This window comes from Hemitrygon akajei, chromosome 5, assembly GCF_048418815.1.
Source record: "Hemitrygon akajei chromosome 5, sHemAka1.3, whole genome shotgun sequence".
In the NCBI taxonomy this organism is placed as follows: domain Eukaryota; kingdom Metazoa; phylum Chordata; class Chondrichthyes; order Myliobatiformes; family Dasyatidae; genus Hemitrygon; species Hemitrygon akajei.
The window spans coordinates 161,549,176-161,567,324 of record NC_133128.1 but is presented as its reverse complement, the minus strand read 5'-3'; the positions used below and the strand labels follow the sequence as shown (position 1 = coordinate 161,567,324).

General features: G+C 41.8%; 1 long non-coding RNA gene across 1 annotated transcript; it reads left to right on the top strand.

Moving 5' to 3' along the window:
• Positions 1-473: 473 nt before the first annotated feature.
• On the top strand, positions 474-5,455 carry LOC140728388 (uncharacterized). The gene is made up of 2 exons (XR_012099060.1): positions 474-1,113; positions 3,799-5,455. It is a non-coding gene; the product is annotated as an uncharacterized lncRNA (long non-coding RNA).
• The last annotated feature ends 12,694 nt before the right edge of the window (positions 5,456-18,149 follow it).

Below are 18,149 nucleotides of genomic sequence, written 5' to 3'. Positions count from 1 at the left end.
ATGAAATAGTGTTTATTTTGTTAATAGAAAATTCACTGCCCCTTCAAAGCAAAATTGGAGGACAAATGATTCTCCTTTAGACTGCTATTCCACAAAAGAAATGGCTAACATTAGTACTCAGAGCACTTTCTTTAATTCTGATCATTGGTCTGTGGAGTAAAACTGTTTTTGGTGTTTCTCTGTAATAACATACATGTTCACAGAGGTTGCAGGTCAAATCTGGCAACATCAGAAGGTGCACAAAATTTGGACAACTTGGGCTGGACTATGCTCACAAGGCCCAAAAGAAAACAGGCCTTAATAGCGGGGCTGTTGCCTCCTTTGTTTATTAAGGAGCCTTTCATCCAAGGAACAAAAATTTGACAAGGGTCATCTGGAAATTTCTGTCATTTCTGATTGTCTCCACCCAGTCTCTTTGCCAATATCCTCAGCTTCCCATCACTAACACCTTCCTAAACATACACTCTGTGAGAGTCGAAGTAAATTAAGATGTGCGTTTCTGAAAGAGGTCGGGGTTAAAGTCAGAAAACAAATGTGATTTAATTATGTCTGGGTTAAAGTCAGAAAACAAATGTGATTTAATTATGTCTGATAAGCAGGAATGCAGAAGCGCCTGACAAATTAACTGCTTGTGGAATCATTGAAGTCCTGAGATATGGACTATTGTTTTACAGAAATGTGTAAAACAACAACTCCAAATATGGAATGGGATAAGACTATGTACCTCCCGAGTCAGGGAGGGGAGGGGTAAGGAAGAAGGATAAAACCTGCTGCCCTGTAAGGTTCAGGGTTCCCTTCTCTGAAGGCACCCAGCTCTGCAGAACTGTTAATAAACTTTGTTTCCTTGAATTTGTCTTGAAGCCATTATTCGGGAGCGTGGCTCATTTCTGACAACTTGGGGTGCTCATCCGGGATCCACACTCCGGCCGTGAGGGGGGCAAGGAAGGACATCGGAGAAGGTGCACCCTGCCGAGGTCGGCAGTCCCTGATTCCTTGCTCGTCGCCCCGCGCGGCTTGAGCGAGTGATATCCGGCGGACTCAAGGAAACAAAGGGGGGTTGTCGAAGCAGTTGAGACAGTGAGCGATCAAGTAATTTCTGTGCACAGGACCCAGGTAAGAGATCCTGCAGTGACGTGGTACACGAGAATTGTGGAACTACGGGGTTATCCTGAAGGTGGATCCTGCAGAGACGTAGTGCACAAGAATTGTGGAACTACGGGGTTACCCTGCAGGTGAATCCTGCAGAGACGTAGTGCATGGGAATTGTGGAACCACGGGGTAGCCTGCGTGTGGATTCCTGGGCGATCGCGGGAATACAGGTTCCGGAATTGGACAGGAGTGATCGAGCTAGGTGGGTCACATTCAAATTAAATTCCTGCAGTAACGTGGTACGCAAGAAGTGCAGAACCACGGGGTAGCCTGCGGGTGGATTGGAACCGGGAGAGTCCTCAAGATGGGAAATAAGGGGTCTAAGAGAGAAAAGGGTAAAGGAAATCCAGGCGCCAATGATGAAAAATACCCCGGGGTACCCCCTGATAGTCCGTTGGGACGGATGTTAGAAAATTGGGATTACGGGAGGCAAAAAGGGAAGTCAAAGAAAAAATGATACAGTACTGTGAATTCTGGTCCCGCCAGCCGATCCAAGGGTCAGCTGTGTGGTGGCCTAAGTTCGGGTCTAGCGAGGATTGGGTACAACAAACCCTTAATCTGTACGTGAATTCAAAACCTAACGTTAAACCCGAAGAAAGTGATTACGTCCTATGCTGGTTACCAACGACAAATAGTTATAAATTGAAAATGATAAATGAAGGGGGACAGAAAAAGAATACATGGGAGGTGCTCGACCACCTGCCGCCCCCATATGTGCCCCCTACCGCTCCGCAAATCAAAGACCCTGAGCCGGAGGTTGGCCAACAGCTGATTCGTTTTGAATTTGTATCGAAGGCATGGCCAGATATATTTAAAAAAACTGGAAAAACTTGAAGATTGGAATACTAAACCCTTAAGTGAACTACTTAGGGAGGCACAGAAAGTGTTTGTAAGAAGGGATGAAGAGAAGCAGAAGACGGCAAGGATAATGGTCCAGACAGTGCGACAAGTAACCGCAGATAGTAGAGAGAGAGACAGGGACCATGGTTGGATCGAGGTAGTAGCCAGGAGCAAGGAGGAAGGCTAAGGAAGGCTTTAAGATGTTTTCATTGCAATGGAGAGGGACACTTCAGGCGCGAGTGCCCCAGATACCGACGGGAAGTGTGCTCGTACGGCATGATGGAAGAAGAGTACTAGGGGGGTCGGGGGTTCTAACCCTTGGGAAAAAGATCAACGGCAGGAACCCCTGGTAAACTTAAAAGTAGGTCCCCAAGGGTGTGACACAACCTTCATGGTCGACTCAGGAGCTGAAAGATCGAGTATAATAGAGATACCATCAGGGACCCAGACCGGAGCAAAATTGATGGGAGTATCCGGTATCGGAGGAAAGACAATACAAGTGCCAATTGTGGACAACGTGAAAATTGAACATGAGGATAGGGTAACGGGACAGGACCTACTTTTGTTACCCTCTGCGAGATTCAACCTGCTCGGGCGGGATCTGCAAGTCAGGCTAGGCATCGGGACTGTGCCCAGGAACGGGAAGATAATGGTGCAGCTGTTTGCCCTCAGGGAAGAAGACGATAGGAAAATAAGCCCGGAGGTATGGTACCAGGAAGGGAACCGGGGGGGTTTGAACGTCCCCCCCCCTTGCAAATCTCACTATTACCTAACAGTTCGCCAGTACGGAGAAAACAGTACCCTATTTCAATGGAAGGGAGGAAAGGCCTGCAACCGGTAATAGAAGGACTGATCACTGATGGACTTTTGGAAGAGTGTATGTCACCATAACACCCCGATCCTCCCGGTGAGGAAGCCGGACGGAAGTTACAGGATGGTCCAAGACTTGAGGGGCTTAAACGCGGTGGTACAGACTCGGTACCCTGTAGTCCCCAATCCCTACACACTGATGAGCAAGATCTCCCCTGACCATGAGTGGTTCAGTGTAATAGATCTAAAAGAAAGAGGTTACCCGGAGTATCCTCCAACGATTGCACCAACAAACCCATTGGGGAGTGCAGGCAATGTGTGACACGGTACTTAGGGAATATGCATGCAAGGGAATCTACACTTTGGCCCAACAAGAGGTAACTGGATGTCCAACATGCCAACGAATAAACAAGAAAGTGATGCGATCCATCCCAAGAGGCGGCCAACCCCTGGCCATGAGACCCTTCCATGGAATCCAAATCGACTTCACTGAGCTGCCCCAAGTGCAGAGATGGAAATACTTATTGGTAATCGTGGATCACTTTACATGCTGGGTGGAAGCATACCCAACTACTAAGGCAGATGCGCCCACAGTAGCTCGGATACTACTTGAGAACATAATCCCCAGATATGGAATCGTGGGGTCCATAGACTCTGACCGGGGGACACACTTCGCCTCCAAGACGCACCAGTTAATTTGCGATGCACTTGATATCGAATGGAAGTACCATACCCCGTGGCATCCCCAGCGTCCGGGAAGAGTAGAACGAATGAACAGCACCCTGAAGGCACAGCTAACCAAGTTGATGTTGGAAACCAAGCTACCATGGACCAAGTGTTTGTCGATCGCTCTCCTGAGAATACGTGATATAGGAATATCTCCTTGTGAGATGTTCTTTGGACTGCCATATTGGAATAAAATAGAGGGGTATCCCACACTATAGGGGGGTGATTTATTTGTAAAGAACAATTTACTGGCCTTGTCCCGTTCCTTTGCAGAACTGCGCAAAAAGGGTCTCTTGGCCCAGACTCCGCCGCTCGACTTTGCTTTACATCAGATCGTGCCTGGAGATTGGGTTCTGGTAAGGACCTGGAAGCCGGAGAAGTTACAGCCACAGTGGGAAGGCCCTTTCCAGGTCCTGCTAACAACAGAGGCGGCTGTACGGACAAAAGAAAAAGGGTGGACACACGCATCCAGGGTAAAAGGACCGGTGAAGCCCGACAGCCGCACTGAGTGGACCTGTGTTCTCGGTGAAGAACCGTTGGTGGTGAAGCTAAAAAGGCAGCAAAAATGAACTCTATGTGGACTGTAACATTATTGACTGTAATATATTTGATTCTATATGTCGGGGAAATTGAAGGGAAATGTGACAAGTGCAGAACCGTGGTACGAGTTGGGCAGAGGGTGTTCCCAGGATCATTTGTGTCCCACTCGCATTTAAATGACCGTTGTTATGATAAAAGCAGAAGGGTGTTGGGAAAATGGTAAGCCGTACTATCAGGTCTATAATAAAGGCGGTTGGTGGCGAACAGTACTCTGGATGGTGGGAGGTGGATTAATGAGTTTGATGCTTTTACCCTGCCTCATTCCCTGTGTACAAGCACTAATAAGACGAAGTGTGTCACAACTTCAGGCAATAGCAATACCTCAGCACGGCACTGGCATTGGAGCTGTTGGCAAAACCGCAGAGCCAGATGCGAACAGCAATATACCAGAACAGGCTGGCTGTGGATTACCTATTGGCCTCTGAAGGCGGGGTATGTGGGAAGTTCAATCTTACAAACTGTTGCCTTAAGATAGACGACAGTGGAAAGGCCGTGTTAAAAATATCCGACAAAATTCGGAAACTGGCCCACGTGCCAGTACAAAACTGAAGATCCCTGGGGAACATGAGTTGGCTAGACAGGCTACTGGGAGGTAGTTGGTGGCGCACCGCTCTCCTAGTAGCAGGCGGGGGTCTAATGATTCTCTTACTTTTGCCGTGTTGGATTCCTTGTATACGAACACTGATCAGGCGCAGTATATTCCAGCTCCAGGCAGTAGCGATACCCCAACATGGGACAAACGAGCTAAAACTTATGCTATTAAAGAAGAAAGTTGACCCTCCACGGGGGGCGGAGGAAGGACGGTGGGCCCCCTGGAAAGAGGAGAAATGCTAGCTGCTACGCACATCTTAAAAAGAAAAAGGGTGGAATTGTGAGAGTTGAAGTAAATTAAGATGTGTGTTTCTGAAAGAGGTCGGGGTTAAAGTCAGAAAACAAATGTGATTTAATTATGTCTGGGTTAAAGTCAGAAAACAAATGTGATTTAATTATGTCTGATAAGCAGGAATGCAGAAGCGCCTGACAAATTAACTGCTTGTGGAATCATTGAAGTCCTGAGATATGGACTATTGTTTTACAGAAATGTGTAAAAAAACAACTCCAAATATGGAATGGGATAAGACTATGTACCTCCCGAGTCAGGGAGGGGAGGGGTAAGGAAGAAGGATAAAACCTGCTGCCCTGTAAGGTTCAGGGTTCCCTTCTCTGAAGGCACCCAGCTCTGCAGAACTGTTAATAAACTTTGTTTCCTTGAATTTGTCTTGAAGCCATTATTCGGGAGCGTGGCTCGTTTCTGACACACTCTGAATAAAAATAGATAAAGCTGAAAATATTCAATGGTCATGTTGTATTTGTCTTTGCACAGATGCCGACTGACCTGTCAAATGTTTCTAGCATATTCTGTTTTATTTCAGATTTTCAGCATCTGTACTTTTTTAAAATTTCCAAACATTATCTTCCCAGGCACAGCCAGCAATCAGCTACCCAAAGAGATTCTGCAATGACTCCCCAAATATATTCTCCTACATTGTTCCGAAGACAAATTTTAATGATCTCCCTTAACACATACTCTGAACATCTCGTCAAACCAAGACTCCATCACGAGGACATAAGAAGGTGGGAGCAGAGGAAGCCCACTCAATCCCTCAACCTTGCCCCTCCATTTAATATGATCACGAATGATCTACCCCAGGCCTATCCACACTTCTGTACCATATCGCTGTTGCCTTCAGTCCCCTGATGTGGCAAAATTTTATCCACTTCCATTTTAAATACTTCCAATAATCTACCCTTGACAACCCTCTGTGGTTCACCATCCTCGGTGAAAAGAATTTCATGAACACCTCAGGTTTCAATGGCCACCCCTAATCTTGCAACCCTGTCCACTGGTTCAAAATTCTCCTACCCTCCCACCCCTCATAATTTCATATGTTTCAATAGGATCACCTATCATTTGTCTCAAACCAAAAGAATGTAGATCTAAATTATGTACCCTCTCATCTCTGGAATTTGCTTTGTGAATCCTTTTTTTTGACCTTACCATTCCAAGTTACCCCTTCTCTTAAAAGGAAAACAAAACTGCAAAACCTGGGGTGTGGTCTCACCAGTACCCTCCACAGTTGTCCCAATACTTCCTCGTTTCTAATTCCCTTGTGATTTGTCAACCTAACAATTTGCTGCACCTGCCTGCTGACTTTTTGTGATACATGCACAATAGCACCTGAATTTCTCTTTGCTCATCTGCACCATCAGTTCATTCAGATAATAATCTTTCCAAACACACATGCCAATTATTTCCTGAAACACAGATGGCAATCTTCTCTGCAATACACACTCCAGAAGTCTTCACCTCCACCACTAAAACTGCCCAAAACTCTTCCTGCTAGACACTCCAAATGCCTGGTACCTCCACAGTCATATACTTGGCCACCACCTGCTGGTGACCATGTCTGTTTTCTTGCTGTAGACAATATACCGTAGATTCCGGACTACAGAGCGCACCTGATTAAAAGCCGCTGGCTCTAATTTTAGAAAGAAAATCAATTTTTTACTTGTAAAGGCCGCACCGGATTTTAGGCCGCACCGGATTTTCGGCCGCAGGTGTCCCACGTTGTAATATGAGATATTTACACAGAAAGATATTACACGTGAGGATTTTTTAACTTTTAATTAAATCCATATGGTAACAAAAACAAATACATATTGCAAATGCTTTTTTTCGAACCGTGCCCGTAACGCGGCTACTTTTAAATATACGTTGCGTATACTTCTTTACTGAACAACATTCCAATATCTCCTAACGACTGGTAAAAAATATATATACTGCAGCCTACCAGGAAAAGTTATTGATCGCCTTTAACTTAAAAGCAGCGTTTTGGCTCCGCCGCTGCCCCCCTCCTTTCCGTTTATCGCAAACTGGTATCCCACAAGACGCGGCGAAACCGGGTGTGACGTCATAGCATCCCGCGATGTAGTACAGAAAACAAATATAGTTAAAACTCTTCTAACTTTAACTAGAAAATGAATTACTAAGCGAAAATATTATAAACTAAATAACTGCCATAAAGGCAGCACAATGCTTTTCTTCGAGTGTTTTCCATGTTGATGAGGGTGAGTACAAATGACTGATTTACAATAATTTAATTGTGAAAGTGCGCTTGATTTATCGTACAATTTCATTGGACCTCTGTGAACTACTCATCAATTTTATTGGTCTACTGTTACGAGGCAAAATGTTTACGAGGCGGCATGAAAAAAAATAATGCATTAGCCGCTCCGTATTAAAGGCCGCAAAGTTCAAAGCAGTTCAAAATGTGGGAAAAAAGTAGCGGCTTAAAATCCGGAATCTACGGTATACCCTCTAAATCTTTTGAAGTAAGGCGGTACTGTCTTGTGGGAGCAAGCCTGACCTCAGAACACTGAGATTGGAAATGGCACAGAAAGAGATGTTGCAGTGCCATGAAAAGCTCCTGGACAAGTTATACTGTTTAATGATCAATCTGATGTATTAATGGTGATTGGTTGCAATGCTGTTAATACTCTGTAGTGTATATGATAATAGGTCTATTAGAAATCCTAGCAAAATAGTCTTTGTATACTTCTGTGAAATCTTTTGTTTTTACTGTGTTGATTTTGTTGTGCACCAGTTTTACTAGATTAAAGTATTACATTTGTTGACTCAAGGGATTTCATACAATGGTGTATTATTTCTGTAATTAGAAATAAGCTAATGACAAGGCGGGGCTGTGCGGGAGGGGGCGCAAAACATTATTGTACAGACATCTGTGATAGTCATTAACATAAAATGTGCACAATTGTGTGTAGGGTGGAAATACCTGCAAATTCCTTGTATAGAGATCAGAAAATCAACCATTAGATTCCAAAAAACTTCAAGAATTTGTTGGACTGGTCTGTAGGCTGAAAATTTGCACTTAAGAATATCATCTGTGTAAGCTATCACCAAATCATTCATTTTCAAATCTTGAATGAATCAGTGAATGTGTTTAAATGAAAGCTGCAGCCTATTAATATCTGCTGATGTGAACATACTTTATGCCTTAAGTTTAGCCTCAGTTTTAAAACAAATCTGTATAGTTTTATAGAGCAAAGTGGTCCTGGGCACAGAAGAGGCAAGTTCAAATCTTTGGGTAAGTCATGATGACAACAGTTATAAATTGATTTCCATTATCCTCTGATGAGATCCATTTTGCACAAATAGCAGCCTCAAGGACATTGCACACTGGGTGACTATTTGTTTGTCTAATCACTTCTAATGGATTTCAATGTGCTGTCTCCTCAAGATGTAAGATAGGATACTTGAAAATGTTGCTCCTTTAAAAAAACGTTCTTCAAATTAAGGACCTGTCTTATGCAGACTACACGTCCATTCCATTATGCCACACATTGCACAATTTCAGTGAGTACCACCGTTACATAAATTATTTCAGCTTCCTTTGATTCTTGCCTTCACAACTAACACATATTTACTTCCTGCCTGTTATGCTGCTGGCATTTAGGGCAGCAACGAAGGTCCTCCATCTCTGGCAGTGTTCAGGGCTTCCTTCATTATATCAGTAGCTTCCACTCGGTTTTCACCACTGTCAGTCACACAAGTCCCAGCTGGAGACTCAGGAATACCATTGCACTCAGATTTAGAATTCTTCATTGCTGTTTCTGTAGCAATTTTACTTTACCACTCACGTTTGTTAGCCCTGAGCTGAACTCCCGAACCTGAAGGAACATTTTTAGTCTGTCCTCTACCTTTTGACCTCTTTGGCTTGACTCTATCAAGAGCCAAAGCATAAAACCCTGACTCCAGCCAACATAGCTCTCCAGATCTTTTTAAGTATGCAAGCCTCCAAACCACGATAAGATTGTGGTCCACTTGGAGGTTTACCATTAAAAGTTAAACCAATAAAGGAGAACAAAAGCAATGTCAAGAAATTGGACCAATTCCTATCTGTTCGTATGTGCAAATTACATGCTAGTTTGTGCTAGCAATCTTTTTGGATAATTAGTGGATGAGTGACAAAGGACCTGAACTTGGTGAGGTGAATTATCCCCTACCATGTTACAAGAAATATGGCATTTTGCTTGTAATAAAGGCTGACTGAGATAATCCAATTAAGAAAGCATTGGACTAATTAAACCCAGGCTTATAAAGGGAAAGACATGTTTTTCCAGGCAAGGCAGTGTTAGAATATGACCATAAGACCGTAAGCAATAGGAGTGGAATTAGGCCATTTGGCCCATCAAGTCTGCTCCATCATTTCATCATGGCTGATCCATTTTTGCTCTCAGCCCCAATTTCCTGCCTTCGCTCCGATCCCTTTGTGCCCTGACCAATAAAGAATTTATGAAAATTTGCCTTAAATATACTCAATGAGTTGGCCTCCACAGCTGTCTGTAGCAACAAATTCCACAGATTCACCACTCCCTGGCTAAAGAAATTCCTCTTCTATTCCATTCTAAAAGGAAGCTGCTCTATTTTGAGGCTGTGTCCTCTGGTCTTAGATTCTCCCAGCATAGAAAACATCCTCTCAACATCCACTCTATCAAAGCCATTCACCATTCAAGAGGGTTCAATGAGGTCACCCCTCATTCTTCTAAATTACAGTGAATAAAGTCCCAGAGCCATCAAACGCTCCTCATATGACAAGCTGTTCAAACCTGGAATCATTTTTGGGAATTCCCTTTGAACCCTCTCCAGTTTCAGCACATCTTTTCTAAGATAAGGGGTCCAAAACAGCTCATAGTTCTCCAGCAAACACGAGGAAATCTGCAGATGCTGGAAATTCAAACAATACACACAAAATGCTGGTGGAACACAGCAGGCCAGGCAGCATCTATAGGGAGAAGCACTGTCGATGTTTCGGGCCGAGACCCTTCGTCAGGACATCTCAGCCCAAAACGTTGACAGAGCTTCTCCCTATAGATGCTGCCTGGTCTGCTGTGTTCCACCAGCATTTTGTGTGTGTCATAGTTCTCCATGTGAGGCCTCAACTGTGACTTATAATGTCTCAACATTACATCTTTGCTTTCATATTCTAGTCCTCTTGAAATGAATGCTCACAGCACATTTGCCTTCCTCACCAACAGATTCAATCTGCAAATTAACCTTTAGGGAATCCTGCACAAGGACTCTCATTGTCCCTTTGTGCCTCTGTTTTTGTATTTTCTCTCCATTTAGAAAATAGTCGACCCTTTCATACCTTCTACCAAAGTGCATGACCATGCACTTCCCGATACTGTACTCCATCTGCCAGTTTTTGCCCATTCTTCTAGATCCTTCTGAAGTCTCTCAACTTCCTCAAAACTGCCTGCCCCTCCACCTATCATGGTATCATCTGAAAACTTTGCAACAAAGCTTTCAATTCCATCATTCAAATAACATTAACATATAATGTAAAAAGAATTGGTCGCAACACTGACCCCTGTGGAATACCACTAGTCACCGGCAGCCAACTAGAAAAGGCACCCTTCATACCCACTCTTTGCTTCCTGCAAATCAGCCACTGCTTTATCCATGCTAGAATATTCCCTGTAATACCATGGGCTCGTAGCTTGCTAATCAGCCTCATGTGTGGCACCTTGTCAAAGGCCTTCTGAAAATCCAAATACACAACATCAACCAATTCTCCTTTGTTTATCCTCTTCAAAAAATTCCAACAGATTTGTCAGGCAAGATTTATCCTTGCAGAAACCATGCCGACTACAATCTATTCTATTATGTGCCTCCAAGTACCCCAAACCGTCATCCTTAACAATCAACTCCAACATCATCTCAACCACTGAGGTCAGACTAACTGGCCTATAGTTTCTTTTCTTATGCCTCTCTCCCCTCTTGAAGAGTGGCGTGACATTTGCAATTTTCCAGTCCTCCAGAACCATCCCAGAATCTAGAGATACTTGAAAGTTCATTACTAATGCCACCACAATCTCTTCAGCCACCTCTTTCAGAACACTGGGAAGTACACCATCTAGTCCAGGTTACTTATCTACCTTCAGACCTTTCAGTTTTCCAAGAACCTTCTCCCTAGTAATGGTAACCACACACTTCATGAGCCCTGACACCTGGAACTTCCACTTGTACTTCCTTAGTGAAGACTGATGAAAAATACTTATTCAGTTCGTCTGCCATTTCCAAGTCCCCATTTACTACCTCTCCAGTATCGTTTTCCAATGGTCTGATAGCCACTCTCACCTCTCACATAAAGATACACTTTATGTATCTGAAGAAACTTTTGGTATCCTCTGTAATATTATTAGTTAGCTTACTTTCATATTCCATTTTTACCTTCTTAATGACTTGTTCAGTTGCCTCCTGTTGGTTTTTAAAAGATTCCCAATCCTCTGACTTCCCACTAATTTTTTGCTCTATTATATGCCCTCTCTTTGGCTTTTATGTTGGCTTTGACTTCCCTTGAAAAAGTATTTAATGTATTATTGGTATATGCGACAAATAAACTCTTCTCAGGCTTCCAGTCATGTACAGGTATCAATTTTAACCAACGTTCTGATGATAAACTCTGCCATCTTCATCAGAGATGATGCCTGGGCATGTCCAGTCTGGTGGTATTTATACACCTGCAGTCCGTTCCTCCTGATTGGTTAGATCTCATCCAATCAGGTTTCTGCTCTCCCACCTTGCTTCCAATTGAATTCCAGTTTTTACTTAGAGCAAGACCTTCACCTTTATTAAAATTCTTTTCCTCAAGTTTTATTTCAATGGCGGAAAAAAAAAGCAGAACATCTGGAGGAAACTGACATGGTCACAGGAAGAATGTACAAAATCCTTGTTGTGCATTTAATACTTCAGTAATATGTGAGTAATCTTGTAAATATGTTGTTGATTAAGTATTCTTTATTTGTTTAAATAATTCCTTACTGGTTATATGTAAAAATATGTGAAATGCATATGTCACAATGCTACCACATGATGAGTGCATGCCACATTTGAAGTAAAATCTGAAGTGCACGACTTATCTCCCGGCTCTCCTGTTTTCCTTTGAACTAGTTTAATGCCTTGAAGTTACAAAACATAACAGTGACAATGACGTATTTTTAAAACAAACCTGAGATGACGATCTAACCCTGAAAGTGCAGCAAGACATTCAGGTTTTAAAAAGTGACACAGCACATGTCTTCAGAAGGGAGAAAGACAAATGATTGATTTTTTAAAAAAAATCAGCAGAAAACTGAAGAATTCATGGATTCATAAATGGTGACTACTGGTGATAATAACCATACATAAAAGTAAGAGCAGAAATGACTTATTGATGTATTGATATATTTGATGTATTTGAATACATAAAAGATAACTGGATTTTGTATACTGAACAGATTAAGCAATATTTTAAAGCAAATGAAATAGCCAATGAGAAACAAATACCAATTTTGATACATACATTGGGTTTAAAGGCATACAGTTTATTTTGAAGTTTGACTGCCTCAACTAAACCAGCTGAAATTTGCTTTGTTGATATTGTGAAAGTAATGTAGGATCACTTAGAACCAAAACCATTGCTGATTGCAGAACACTTTAGGTTTCTTAAATGGAATGCAGTGAGATTTAGGCCAGTTAGAAGAGTGGGCTGAAATATGGCAGATGGAGTTTAATGCTGATAAGTGTGAGGTGCTACATTTTGGTAGGACTAATCAAAATAGGACATACATGGTAAATAGTAGGGCATCGAGGAATGCAGTAGAACAGAGTGATCTAGGAATAATGGTGCATAGTTCCCTGAAGGTGGAATCTCATGTGGATAGGGTGGTGAAGAAAGCTTTTGCTATGCTGGCCTTTATAAATTAGAGTATTGAGTATAGGAGTTGGGATGTAATGTTAAAATTGTACAAGGCATTGGTGAGGCCAAATTTGGAGTATTGTGTACAGTTCTGGTCACCGAATTATAGGAAAGATGTCAACAAAATAGAGAGAGTACGGAGGAGATTTACTAGAATGTTACCTGGGTTTCAGCACCTAAGTTACAGAGAAAGGTTGAACAACTTAGGTCTTTATTCTTTGGAGCATAGATGGTTGAGGGGGGGACTTGATAGAGGTATTTAAAATTATGAGGGGGTTAGATAGAGTTGACATGGATAGGCTTTTTCCACTGAGAGTAGGGGAGATTCAAACAAGAGGACATGAGTTGAGAGTTAAGGGGCAAAAGTTTAGGGGTAACACGAGGGGGAACTTCTTTACTCAGAGAGTGGTAGCTGTGTGGAACGAGCTTCCAGTAGAAGTGGTAGAGGCAGGTTCGATATTGTCATTTAAAAAAAGTTGGGTAGGTATATGGACAGGAAAAGCATAGAGGGTTATGGGCTGAGTGCAGGTTGGTGGGACGAGGTGAGAGTAAGCGTTCGGCATGGACTCGAAGGGCTGAGATGGCCTGTTTCCATGCTGTAATTGTTATATGGAGTCAAAAGGAAAGGGAGTCCATTTCAACACACATGGGTGAATTGAAAACGTTGCCTAAGCATTGTCAGTTCAGTAATGAGATTAATGTTGCAAAGAGGGATTGTTTAGTTTGTGGAATCTTACAAAAAGCATTCAAGAATGGCTGCTAACTGAAGTACAACTTACATTGAAAAAACAGAGCAGTTGAAATAGCTTTGTCAATGGAAACAGCAACCAGAGACACAACTTGAGTTACATTCAGAAACGAACGGGTGTGTGAACAAAATTGCAATGTCTGATCAGAAACTGGCCTGGCTAGACAAATTTTGTTACAGTTTTGGCAGGGGCTGACATACACTAGACTAATGCAGGTTTAAAGGTGAAACTTGCAGAAAATGCAACAAAATAAGACACATACAAACAGCATGTTGAGCAGACAAGAGTAAATGACTGCACAGGGAAGAGAAAAAGATAAAAAGTTAAATTGCAGTTTCAAAAAGAGCATTAATCTGTATGTTGATGATGAAAAATCTGATAATGATGAGAGTAACGCAGGACTGCTTAGCCCTGAGAGTTACAATGTGAAAACTAACAATAGTCAAGCAATATGAGTTACACCAGAAGTAAAATGCAAATTAATTAAAATAGAATTGGACACTGGCACAGCTGTTTCAGTAATTCCACAAAATGAGTTTGAGAGACGTTTCTAAAATACTGAATTGAGGGCTGCAGATATCCAACTAAGAACTTATACAAGAGAGAAGATAACTCCTGTGGGAATGACATTAGTAACAGCGAAATATAACAAACAATAAGCCACATGGGGTTTGCATGTGGTAAAAACAGGAGGGCCTGTATTGTGGGGGCATGAATGGCTGAGACGACTACAGATTAACTGGACATCCATACACCATTTGCATGCCACTTCCTCTGCAACAGTAGGCTGAAGGCAAATTAGGAAAGGTACTAGATGATGCCACAACTGTCTCCATGGTATACACTATGAACCATTGCCCAACAGAGGGTAAACATTGTATTGGTGTCAACCTCTGTGACTCTGGTTGGAAAGTATATTAGACCAAGGACCATGTTGCTCAGAAGTGTGAAAGTGATGAAAACTGTGGTCCGATTACAACAGTTTTAGTAGGGAACATAATCTGAGAAAGCCTTTGATATGCTAATCAGGCAGTTACTTGCAAAATGTGGCTTTATTTTAAGCTGCAACAGAGTGCAAGGAGCTTCAAGAAATTTGCAAGCATTCGGTTTTGTGAGTATAAAGGACCTGAATCCTCTCTGTGTGCATTAAGGTTATTGAATGAACTTCAAGTGGGAGACAAAAAGTTATTTGTAAAAGTAGATGCAAAGTCCAAAGTCCAGCTGGATGAATTCAAGTCCAAGGAGAAGGAGTCAATAGAGGTACAAAAACAGAGGATTCATCAGATAGATGGATAGATAGATAGATAGATAGATGCTTTATTGATCCCAAAGGCAACTACAGTGTCACAGTAGCATTACACGTGCACTAATATAAATATTAGAGGAGAAGTAGAAAGAACAAAAAAAATTACCATAAACAGTCTAACAGGAGGGGGGCCATCACTTCGCCGGCTATAGATTGACTCAATATGGAGCCTAATGTGCGAGGGTAAGAATGATCTCATCTCACGCTCTTTGAAGCAGCTCAATTGCCTTAGACTAGTACTACAAATGCTCCTCTGTTCAGCCAAGGTAGCATGCAGAGTGTGAGAAACATTGTCCAGAATTTCTAGGAGTTTCCGTAGGGTCCATTATTCTACCACGGTCTCCAGCGTGTCCAGTTTGGCCCACATAACAGAGTCAGCCTTTCCAATCAGTTCAGCGTTGTGGATAAGAAAACCAAGAGGACAGATCAGATCATTAAGGCAGCGGAAGAAGGATTAATCAGAGAACTAAATACACCTTCCCAAAATCAAGATGCACAAGCTAGTATCAAAAGGAAGGAGAAGAAAGGTGTCCAGAGCTGTCAAAACCACTTCCTGCAGTCCCAGAGTCAACTCCTACAACCACCACAGAGGAGGTTCCAGAACCTGAAGTTGTCTTCTTGGTCATGTCTCACCTGCCAAGCAGAGTGACCTCCTTTGTCAGGAAAGATGTTATCCCACAAGAGCAAGAAAATTTCCACAGCAATTAAAGCTTTAGGCCTGATGGAACAATTTAAAATTTACTGTGCTGTGGATGTCTGTACAGTGGTTGTATTATTAATGTGCATGCAGTTAGTTGAGATGCATTCTATATTGAATTGCAGTTTATAGCTAAGCAGGGAGTAGTGTGTTTATTAAAATTTCAGTAATATTTAAGTAATCTTGTATATATGTTGTTGATTAAGCATTCTTTATTTGTTTAAATAATTTATTATGGTTTATGTGTAAGAACATGAATTGTATACGTCCTGACACGACCGCATGACAAGTGCGTGCCTCATTGAAAGTAACATTGAAGTACTGTACATATCTTATCTCCCAGCTATCTCGTTTTCCATTGAATTACTTTAATGATTTAAAGTTACAAAACATCACAGTGCTCAAAGAATCAAACATCAATCAATGCCTGCTGGAACTGTACTGCGATTTCACTAACCACTATGCTACCTTGAAACTTGTACTCTACTATACCACCCTAAGTTTTATGTTGTAGCAGCATAAAACTTCAGTAAGGCCACATTAGAATACTGTGTATGGGTCAGGTTGCCTCACTATAGTAAGGATGTTGAGGGTTTAAGAAAGGGTCCAAAGGAGACTCATCAGAATGTTGCCTGGATTAGGGAGTATTTCCTGTAAGGAAAGGTTGGACAAACATGTTTCCTCTTCATTGTCAGAGGCTGAGAAGCAACCTGATAGAAGTATACAAAATGATGAAATGAATAGACAGAGTAGACACTCAGATTTTTTTCCCTAGGATAGAAATGTCAAATAGACGAAGGCATAAGTTTATTGTAGGTAGGGAAAGTTTGAAGATGTGCAAGGCATTTTTTTTTAACAGAGTAGTAAGCGTCAGGCAACGTGGTAGCAGATTAATAGTAATGCTTAAGGAGCATTTAGACAGACACATGAAAAGGCAGGGAATAGGAGGACATGGACCAGATACAGCTAGAGAAGATCAGTTTAGATTAGCATCATGCTTGGTACAGACATGACGGGTTGAAAGGCATGTTACTGTGCTGTACTGTTGTATGGTCTATGCATTTTGGCATTTCCATGCATTATTCTCACACAACATTTAATTTTTGATTAAAATTTAAAACTTAGAATCTGAGTATTTCTGGGCAAGGTTTAATGCAGTCCAAAATCACTATATATCAAATCACTACTGGTATCCTGGTTAGAATTCTGATGAAAGCACAGAAATCCTTTTCAAAGCTTATCAATTTTTATCAATGTACCATAGAAAGCACTCCATCTGGATGAATAATGGCAACTGCTCTGCCCGTCACCACAAGAAACTGCAGAAAGTTGTGGATACAGCTCAGTACATCACCGGAACCAGCTCTCCCTCTATGGACTCTGTCTATACTTCTCACTGACTCAGTAAAGCGGCCATCATAATCACATGACCTCACCCACCCTGGACCTTCTCTCGTCTCCCCTCTCCCAACAGACAGAAGATACAAAAGCCTGAAGGCATGTAACACCAGACTCAAGGACAGCTTCTATGCCACTGTTGTCAGACCCTTGAACAGATCTTTTATTTCATAGCATGGACTCTTGGCCGGAAAATCTGCACCATTATGAACTTGTGCTTTATGATTTACCTGCACTGCACTTTTTTGGGTAGCTTTTACACTTTATTTTGCATTATTGTTGTTTTACCGTATTCTAGCTCAATGCACAGTGTAATGACCTGATTTATATAAACCGTCAGCACGAGAAGCTTCTCGCTGTATGTGACGATAATACACCAAAAAAGCTCATAAATAAATAATGTGTTAAAACTGTTCCTGTGCATAATGTTGCCCTTCCAGGCGTGACATACATAACTGACCCAGCAAGAAGTGAAGCCATTCTTCATAGCTATTTGTTAGATGAGGATGAAATCCTGTTGCTTATATGCTGCTGGGAGACAACAAATGTTAGTTTGTTAGAAGCCTGGCCTTGTTCAAAAGAGGGAAGAGGGAACTTAGCAGTAATTGGTACATGGAAATTAATTGTTCTCTGACACCAAATTTACAAACTTAAGAAGTTGAAAACTGAGTTTTTTTTTAATTACAATGGTAATCACCATAAAAGGGTAAGGCAGGTTTTAATAGGCCATTTGTAATCCCTCCTAACTCGTTTCAGCTCTATAATCTTATGTTCCCTCTTCCATCTTCTGTATAAAACTTGCAGAAGTTTACAAAGCAGCTTTTGTACCAAAAATGGAAGAGAGAGCATAAAACAATAGCATGTTGCTGTAATATTGACCAAGGCTTCCTCCACAATATCACAGAGTATGTTCATGTGTTAATATCAAGTTTGATATTTCATATTCAGTGTTGAATGAATATTTCCATGCATGACATGTTTGTTAAATAATTTTAATGCCCAACAGTCATTGGTTCATCTAAGTAACTGTTGCTATGGATATTGTTGCCTATGTTGTTTATCCTAGTATGCAA